We start from the raw sequence: 10,152 nt of genomic DNA on the forward strand, positions 1-10,152 counted from the left end.
TTCTTTTCTACCTCATGTACATTTTCAAAGTAAAATGCACTTACTCAAGGAAGCTAATGAATGGAGAGACTTAAACTCAGTTCCCTCAAACAAATTCTACTGAATAAATGACTATTAGATTTGCCCTGCTGTTGGAAAATTATCCTACAGTAGTTGTTTAAAGTGAAAGGTATGTGCTCTTACATTCTAGATGTCAGAAGCCTGAAATGGGTCTCATTGGGCTACTATCAAGACATCTGCAGGACTGGGGTCCATTTTTTTATTTAGAAAATAAATTTAACAAGGTAACATTGATCAACAAGTATACATAGATTTCAGGAGAACATCACTATATCATTCGAATAGTCAGTTATGTTGTATACCCATCACCCAGAGTCAGATAATTTCCCATCACCTTATATTTGTCCTTTACGCCCTTTGTTCCACTCCTACTCCCATATCTTCCTTCCCCTGGTAAGCACTGCACAGAGGATTGGATAAAAAAGGTGTTATATGGCCTGGACCAGTGCCTCAGCGGTAGAGCATCGGTCCGATGTGTGGAAATCCTGGGTTTGATTCCCAGCTAGGGCACAGAGGAGAAGCACCCATCAGCTTCTCCACTCTTCTCCCTCTCCTTTCTCTCTGTCTCTTTCTTCCCTTTCCACGGTCAAGGCTCCATTGAAGCAAAGTTGGCCCAGGCCCTGAGGATGGCTCCATGGCCTTTGCCTCAGGCACTAGAATGGTTCTGGTTGCAGCAGAGCAATGCCCATGATGGGCAGAGCATTGCCCCCTAGTGGGCATGCTGTGTGGATCCCGGTCGGGTGCATGTGGGAATCTGTCTCTCTGCCTCCCTGCTTCTCACCTAAGAAAAATCCCCCCCCAAAAAAGATGTGATACACACACACACACACACACACACACACACACACACATTTATATACCATATTTCCCCATGTATAAGATGCTCCCATGTATAAGACACACCTGAATTTTGGGGCCCTAAATTTGAAAAAAAAAAAGTATTACATAAAGTTATTGAACTCAAGTTTTATTCATCATAAAATTCATACAACTTCTCATCTCTGTCAAAACTCCCATCCATTAGCTTGTCCTCATCTGTGTCTGATGACGAATCACTATCTTCATATATTGGCTCGTCCTCAGTTCCATCTATGGCATTTGAAATGCCACACTTCTTAAATGACTTGACAATGATCTCAATCTTGATATTATCCCAGGATCTTTTCACCCAGGTACAAACTTCTCCTATAGTTGGTTTCTTGAGACTTGTTTGGAGGTTCTAGCAGGGGAGCGCAGCTACTCGTATACCCTTGACCGAAGAACGGTCCTCTCCTCTAGCGGGGAAGGTCGTCCTCTTCGACCGAGCACGCAGCTTCGGGAGGGACGCACATGGAGCGGTGAGGGAGGAAGGGGACACCCGCCTAGCCAGCCAGATCAGCCGATTCAACCCTGGCGATCAATGGGGTGACAGATGTCGCAGCCAGATTGCCCTCACATCCTATAGTTGGTTTCTTTACTCTTCCTGATGGTGTCACATTATCCCCAGAAGACTTCATTCATTGATTCCATTCATCTCTCATGGCAGCTTTGATGGGTTTGTTAATGCTGACATCAAGTGGTTGGAGCTGGGATATCAAACCTCCAGGTATGATGGCAAGTTTTGTTTTTTGCTCTGCAGCAATCTTTGTGTTTTTTGTTATGTGTGCCCTGAACTGATCAAGCACCAATAGGGCAGGTTTGCGTAAGAGCCCACCTGGTCTTCTTCTCCAAACTTTCTCAAACCAGATCTTCATCCCATCCTGACCCATCCAACTCTTGTAATGAATGTGGACAATCACTCCTCAAGGAATGTCTTCTTTTGGCATTGTTTTGCATTTGAAAATCAGCACAGAAGCCAGCTTGGTTCTGTTGGCACAACAAACTAGAACAACTGTATAATGGCTCTTTTCATGTCCACTTGTCTTCACAGTTACAGTTTTCACCCCCTTCTTATCAATAGTTCTGTTACTTGGGATATCATATTGAAAGGGGACTTCGTCCATATTTGCAATCTGTCCCAACTCAAACTGATGTGTCTTCTGACATTGAATGACAAAATGATGAAGTTCAAGGACCTTCTGCTAATAGCTTTCAAGCATGTTTTGGGCAAGTCTGGTGCATGTATGCATGCTTAGTCCATTCTTTTTTATGAACCTGAAGCACCAATTGTGTCCTCCTTTGAAATCATTAACTTCTTTTTCATCAGCAATTCTTCTTGCCTCATGCTGAACCATATTTGTGGACACAGGAATTCCAATTGCCCTTTGCTCTTCAATCCATATGTCTTCAATTCTCTCTCTGAATCAGGCCATTTTGCTGACTTGCCTCTCATGGCCTTCTTCTACCATGGCGTTTTCAGTAGGTTTTCTTCTTCCCGTAGCCAGGCTCAGATTGATTTCTCAGTTGGAGGAGGACCAAACTTACATTCAGAAGCATGATTTCAATTCACTTTTGCAAAATGGATCACTTTTAACTTGAATTCAGCATTGTACAAAAATCTTCTCTGAGCCATTTCTGAGCAGAACATGGCAAAACATAACCTACCATAATATACTGGTAAAAAGTGAGAAACAATGAGCACAAAGACACCAAGCGTGAAAAAGCGGAAAATGCAAGTAAAAAAATCTACAACAATGAGTGCAAAAACAAGCACAAAAAAGTGGGAAATGCAAGTAAAAAAAAAACAACACCTATAACCACTGTATAAGACACACCCTGTTTTTAGACCCCAAATTTTTCAAAAAGGGTGTGTCTTATACATGGAGAAATACAGTACAGTGGAATACTACTCAGCTATAAGAAGTGATGACATAGTAGCATTTACGACAACAGGGATGGACCTTGAGAACATTATACTGAGTGCAATAAGCAAATCAGAAAACGGCTGGGTTCTTTCTAGAGGTTCAGGGGAGAATCTGATTTCTTTCTAGTTCCAGTTTGTATTGCTGGCCTGCATTCCTTGGCTCAGGGACCTTCCTCTTTTCTCAAAGCCAGCATTGTAGCAATTTCTTCTTGTCCCTCTCTTCTGATGCATCTGAGGGAGCACTATGGTTACCTTAGTCCCACTGGATGATCCCAGCTCATCTTCTAACTAAAGTCAGCTGATGAGCACCCTTTTCCGTCTGCTACCCTAGTCCTTCCCTGCTATAAAATATCATATTACAAGGTACTGGGGGTTAAGGGTGTAGGCATCTTTTGGAGGCTCTTGTTCTGCCCGCCTGCTATAGACTTTTTCAGAAGCCAATTATTTTGTGTCACTCAAGGATGTTCATATAAAAGAAGCAAACAGAATTTATCACAACTTCTAGAATAAGTGAATACACTAGTCCTTCAAATTCTATGTAAAAACAATATTTTGCATAAAACCTAAAACTGCCTGCAACTAATTCTAACTCAAAACCACAGCCTTTCTACAGAGAGTGGTCCACAGATCAGGACCTGTAGCATCAACACCTGGGAGCATGTCAGAAATGCAGAGTCTGAGTCCTGAAGGACAAGCTGAGTCAGATTCTGCATTTGAACTAGTATTCTGTGTTAGGTTAAAGCCGTGGGGAGCCATTCACTGGGGAAGGGGAAAGCCTCCTTTCAGTTTCTCTTCATAACTGGCAGGTTGGTATAACCCCCCCCCCCCCCCCCACCACCACTAGGTCTGACCTGGAGAGAATCCCAGTGGACTGCCTTATCCAGTATGAGATAACTGACAGGCTAAGCCCCTTCCTGGGTCTGTGGGTGCGCACCCAAGGAGAGTCGAGCTGAAAACACAAAGCTGGTTTATTCCAAAAGGAAAATTTATTTTAAAAACGTCCGAGTGCAAGCATTCAAGAGGGCTGAGACCAACAAGTGTCATCCCTACACTGCGGAAGGGGGACATTAGATATAGAGAATTTGCTGGCATGGGCACCTGGGCAAGCTTAGATTAGCATATCGGGGTTTTTGTGGCCTTGGTTACTGACTTAATGAGGGAAATTCTGCCACAAGACACAAGTTCTTTGATGTAGCAGACTTGGTGTCCTTGGTGAATTCTGAAGACAGGCAAGGTGTCAGTCTCTTTGGGGCCTGTGAGCCCAATTTCACAAACAGCTATTGTGATTTAGAGCTCCCCTAATGGTCAGGTTCCTCCCCAATGTGAGCTTTGCTACATTTCAAAGTGAAAACGCAAAAGCTAGGCAGCTGTTAGGAGAGAGAATAGCAAGCAAATTAACTCTATCTTTACAAAGTGTTTGGGTGAGGAGAATATGAGTGTTACAGGGGCTAATTTAACCCTAACATCCTGGGAACTTCCTTTGCCATTGAAATTGGAGAAGCACTGGTCTAAACTCGGTTTTCTCATCTTTTACCACTGGCATTTGAAGAAGAATAACATCTTAGGGGGGTTCTTTTTTTGTGAATTGTAGGTGTTTAGTGCTATCCCTGCAGACAGTGCCAGACATTCTAGGAGGAAAAATCATTTCTAGGTGAGACCCACTGACTACAAGCAACCTGAAAAAATTATAATCAAAGCCAATCGCATACACTGATATTAACTTTGAGCTGATCACTAACCCCCATCAGCTCCCCCCTAGGGCCCTTGTACTGAACATTTCCTCTGCTGGGTATGCACTTGCGCACATAACCATGATCTCCCTTTCTCTCTTCCTTGAGTTCTGTGCTCAAAGTCATCTTGTTTGCAGGTCTTGCCTAGATACCCATAAAAAAACCGAACGCCCTTATCACTTTCCTTTAGACCTGCTTTTATTTTCTTCATATGATCTGTCACATCTGTGATGTTATATTTATATATTTCTGTTATTTTCTTCTATATTCTTTCCACAACATTAACTTGTAGAAACTTTTGTTCTTCAGCACCTTCTACTCACAGCCCAGACAGTGTGAAATACCATCAGCACTCAATTTATATTCCTGAAATATATGAAAATTTTCTCATTAAAATTGTGGTATACCTGATATCTTAGGAAAACAACATTGGGACAAAAATTCCTCTTCTGAAATAACACAAGAACTACCTAGAGGGGAATAGGTTTATACTAAAATTATGAAATTAATTTCTTGACCACAAAATATAAATTGTAACATTAGAGCTTTGTGAGTACTACCGATTTGTATGAAAATTACTCATATTCTTTTCCTCTTTCTTGAAAGTTACCTATACCTCATGGAACTAGGGAATCTTATAGGAGTTTCAGACTTTCTTCTCCTGGGACTGTTAGAGGCACCAGAACTGCAGCCCCTCGTATTCGGGCTTTTCCTGTCCATGTACCTGATCACTGTGTTGGGAAACCTGCTCATCATCCTGGCCGTCAGCTCAGACTCCCACCTCCACACGCCCATGTACTTCTTCCTCTGCAACCTGTCCCTGGTGGACATCTGCTCCACCTCCACCACCGTCCTTAAGATGCTGCTGAACATCCACACTCAGAGCAGAGTCATAGCCTATGAAGGCTGCATCACACAGATGTATTTTCTCATATCCTTTGCAGTGTTGGATGACCTCCTCTTGACCATGGTGGCCTATGACTGCTTTGTGGCCATCTGTCACCCCCTGCATTACACAGTCATCATGAATCCTGTGTTCTGTGGATTGCTGGTTTTGATGTCCTTTATCATAGGTGTCTTGTATTCATTGTTATAAAGCTTAATGGTGTTGCAGCTGTCCTTCCGGGCAGACTTGGAAATTCCTCACTTTTTCTGTGAACTCAGGTGATCCACCTTGCCTGTTTTGACACCCTTTTTTAATAACATTGTGATTATTTTATAACTGTGCTATTGGGTGGTGGATCCTACACCAATATCATCTACTCCTACTTTAAGATTGTGTCCTCCATACGTGCAATCCCATCAGCTCAGGGGAAGTATAAAGCATTTTCTACCTGTGTGTCTCACCTCTCAGCTGTCTCCTTATTTTATGGTACGAGCTTAGGAGTGTACCTCAGCTCTGCTGCTACCCACAGCTCACACTCAGGTGCAACAGCCTCAGTGATGTACGCCGTGGTCACACCCATGCTGAACCCCTTTATCTCCAGTCTCAAGACAAAGACATAAAGGGGAATCTGAAAAGATTCTGTGGGATGGCAGCTATAAAAAGGCCAGTTTTGCTGAGTCTGACAAAGTACACTTGATTTATGGCTTCAAGACAGAAAACCAGAAGTTGAGATCCTTAAGTCAACATGTGGTTGTAGAACTTGTTCCTGTTATTTCAGTCCTGGAATTTCCTTTGCTTGTTTCAACTTCTCTATTCAATTTAAGTAAACATTTTGTTGAGCTTTTAGCTCTGTCTACTATTTGGACAGTTTTTCTTTTCTCCTTTTTTCTAACCTCGCATAGTTTTTTTTTCCAATTTTGATCATAAATATTTGTAAATTTCAGTTAATTTCATGAGCAACATAGATTTCTTAAGAATAATTTCATGCCTGACCTGTGGTGGTGCAGTGGATAAAGCGTCGACCTGGAAATGCTGAGGTCGCCGGTTAGAAACCCTGGGCTTGCCTGGTCAAGGCACATATGGGAGTTGATGCTTCCAGCTCCTCCCCCCTTCTCTCTCTCTGTCTCTCTCTCTCTCCCTTTCTCTCTCCTCTCTAAAAATGAATAAAGAAAAAAAGATTTAAAAAAATGAAAAATTTCTTTTCAAATGATGGCCATCTTTGTAAGTTGTTCCTGTTCTATAGATAGAATACTCATAACTTGTATTACTCATGTGGAAAAAAAATTTCACTTGGTTACTCAGACATTTACATAATTTCATTCCAGGAAAATCTGAAACCTCAATTTTCACTCTTGTTTCCCTCATTCTCTGTACATCAGTAACTCAACTACTCTTCTTTTTTTTTCATTTAAGATAGGGAATCCTTTATTCAAACATATCAGAGAAATGGACAGTTTGGGTCTGTAACAAAGCATTGTTTTAAAGCATAGGCTAGGAATTGTTTATGAGAGTATACACTGCTACATACAAATTAACTGATCAGACCACAACTTTTCAATGTTTCACACAGAATAAGCTTCCCTATAAAAGCAGCATTGCTGTGACATTTTGACTTTGGTATTTCTCTCTTTCTTCTTCACCTTCTCCTTCAACAGAATTCACTCCAACCTCCTCATAATCTTTCCTAAGGGCAGCCATATTCTCACGCGCCTCAGAAAATTCTCCTTCCTCCATGCCCTCACCCATGTACCAGTGGACAAAGGCACACTTGGCATACATCAGGGTCAAACCTGTGGTTCAGGAGAGCCCAGGCCTTAGCAATAGCTGTGGTGTTGCTCAGGCACTCAGCTCACTGTACTTTGGCCAGGTCTCTACCAGGTACCACAGTGGGAGGCTGATAATTAATGCCAACTTTGAAGCCAGTGGGGTACCAGTCTACAAACTGGATAGTATGCTTGGTCTTGATAGTGGCAATGGCTGTATTGAGATCTTTGGGAACCACATAACCTTGGTACAGCAGGCAGTGAGCCATGCATTTACCATGGTGAGGGTCACATCTGGGTGGCTGGCTCAAAGCACGTATTGGTGATCTCTACTACAGAAAGCTGTTCATGGTAGGCTTTCTCAGCAGAGATGACAGGGCATATGTGGCTAGAGGGAAGTGGGTGCGGGGATAGGGCACTAGGTTGGTCTGGAATTTAGTCAGATCAACATTCAGGGCTCCATCAAACATGAGGGAAGCAGTGATGGAGGACACAATTTGACCTATGAACCTATTCTGGCTAGTATAAGTTAGACACTCAATATCAAGATTTCTATGACAACTATTTTTAAATTGACATAGCCTGATCAGGCAGTGGCACAGTGGATAGAGCATTGGCCTGGGATTCAGGGCACCCATATTCGAAACCCTGAGAACACAGGCTTTAGCGTGGGGATCTTCAGTTTAAGCATGAGATTATAGACATGATACCATGGTCACAAGGTCACTGGCTTGAGTCCAAGGTCACTGGCTTGAGAAAGGGATCGCCGGCTCTGCTGGAGCCCCCCAGTCATTGCAAATAAGAAGTAAAGACATCACTTTTTGAAGATGACATGATCCTGTATATAGAATACTCCAAAAATCCACCAAAAACCTATTAGAAACAATAAACTGAGAAGAAAGATGGCAATGGAGTAGGCAGACGTCCAACTGCAACCTCCCAGGACCAAACTGGATTACAACTTACTTTAAGAACAATCATCTTGAAAAACCAACTTTGGACTAAACTAAGAGGAATCTATAACTAAGGATCACCAAGAAAACCACATTAAGACTGGTAGGAAGGGTGAAGACATGGAAAGGGCTGCCCTGCTCCAAAGAGCGAGCAGCGGCCTGGAAGGACTCTCACAGTGGGGTGGGTTTCCCTGAGAGGTGTGGGTCCTCAGCCCCAGGCTTAGAGCCCCAGCCTAGAGCCCCAGAGCCTAGAAGAGGCACCCAGACAGCATTTAGCTTTGAAAAGAGCCGGGTTTCTGTTCATGAGAAAGAGACACACTTCTTGGATGCAGACTCTGTTTTAGAGGGCTGGCAAAGAAAACCTCATTCTCAGCCACTTACCCAGGGCTCTGGCAGGGGAGAGCTGAGAGGACTGGAGTTGCAGGAGGAGAGTGTAAAGCTGGAGGCCCAGGGAGAGACACTGTGGGAATGGCCACCGGAACCTCTGTGCAGAATCATTCTCCAGTACTGCAGTCACCATCTTTCTTGGGCAGAGCATCTCTTTTGTGCGGCATCAGCTTGGGGAAAAGCAGCTGCTCTGCCCTCGAGAGTCTCTCCTACCCCAGGGATGGTGATGGGTCATTCTGAGAGGCTAGGAAGCAGGGGGTGTATCACTGACTCAGTTTTCTCGTGTTGAGACGGGAGCTCCTCACCACACTCTCCCGAGTCTATGACTGGTGCTTCCACCTCACAAGATACTCAGCTGAAACTGTCCTAGGAGGGGGCAGACCACACCTCTGGGTCTCAGAGGCCACACCCACCAGACTCCTGGAGCCACACCCTTCTGAGGTCTGTGAAAAAAGTCTAGATAGACTGACACCTGGGGCCAAGGGGTGAAGCCACACCAATCACCCTTCCTAATTGCTGAATTGCTGCAGGCTCTAGACTAGGGGTAGTCAACCTTTTTATACCTACTGCCAACTTTTGTATCTCTGTTAGTAGTAAAATTTTCTAACCACCCACCGGTTCCACAGTAATGGTGATTTATAAAGTAGGGAAGTAACTTTACTTTATAAAATTTATAAAGCAGAGTTACAGCAAGCTAAAGCATATAATAATAATTACTTACCAAGTACTTTATGTCAAATTTTTGCTAAGTTTGGCAGAATAAATCTTTATAAAACTTACTATAGTTAAATTTATCTTTTTATTTATACTTTGGTTGCTCTGCTACTGCCTACCATGAAAGCTAAAATGCCCACTAGTGGGCAGTAGGGACCAGGTTGACTATTACTGCTCTAGACTCTAGCAGAGGTTTTTTTCAGTGGCTGAGCCCAACAAGCAACCAGTAGTCAGGCTGCAGGAGAACTCAGGGAAACTTGGCTGTTTGAACGGACTTTCCCCCAGGACCAGAGTGGGAAAAGCCAGCCTTGGAGTGCAGTTTGGTATTTTCATGTACACCTGGGCCCAGTAGGGGCAGCCACAAACTCTGAATTGCTTATATCTCCAAGAAGTTTGCTGAGGGGCAGTCACAGGTAGTGTCTTCCACTGGTCTGCACTGAGTTCCTGCTTGGGAGGCCCAGGGCTGGCACATCCAGGGCCAGCTGCAGAAAGCATTGGTTCAGGACTTAACAACCCTTACTAGAGTGGTATCCTAAGGAAAAGCTCCTCACACCAGGCCCAGCTGAGGTGAGTTCCACTCTCTCTGATCAGCACTGGCACAGCGGCTTATGTGCATTGGGTAGGGTGGAGCTTCACAGTCAGCTGGCTTGGACACTGGGTATTCTGTCCTGCTAGGCTAGATTACACGGGGGAAAGGAGAGAGGTTTGGAGCCTACACACTTAAAGTGTGGGTCCCTGTGAGTCTATTGTTGGATCTGGTTGGGGCTTAGCTACCTTTGGGAGGGGCACAGTCTGCCCCAGGAGAGGAGTCTCTCAATCTTCTTCCCTGAGACTGGGGTCTCAACAGCTGAAAGAACTTTTGCATAGTGGACTGTCA

At 43.8% G+C, this 10,152-nt stretch overlaps 2 pseudogenes; one reads left to right on the forward strand and one right to left on the reverse strand.

Moving 5' to 3' along the window:
- The first annotated feature begins 1,237 nt into the window (after positions 1–1,237).
- LOC136388304 (olfactory receptor 7A10-like) lies at positions 1,238–6,155 on the forward strand (annotated as a pseudogene).
- Positions 6,156–7,039: 884 nt separating this feature from the next.
- On the reverse strand, positions 7,040–8,694 carry LOC136388305 (tubulin alpha-1A chain-like; annotated as a pseudogene).
- Between the last annotated feature and the right edge of the window lie 1,458 nt (positions 8,695–10,152).

Source organism: Saccopteryx leptura, chromosome 1 (assembly GCF_036850995.1).
Source record: "Saccopteryx leptura isolate mSacLep1 chromosome 1, mSacLep1_pri_phased_curated, whole genome shotgun sequence".
NCBI lineage: Eukaryota > Metazoa > Chordata > Mammalia > Chiroptera > Emballonuridae > Saccopteryx > Saccopteryx leptura.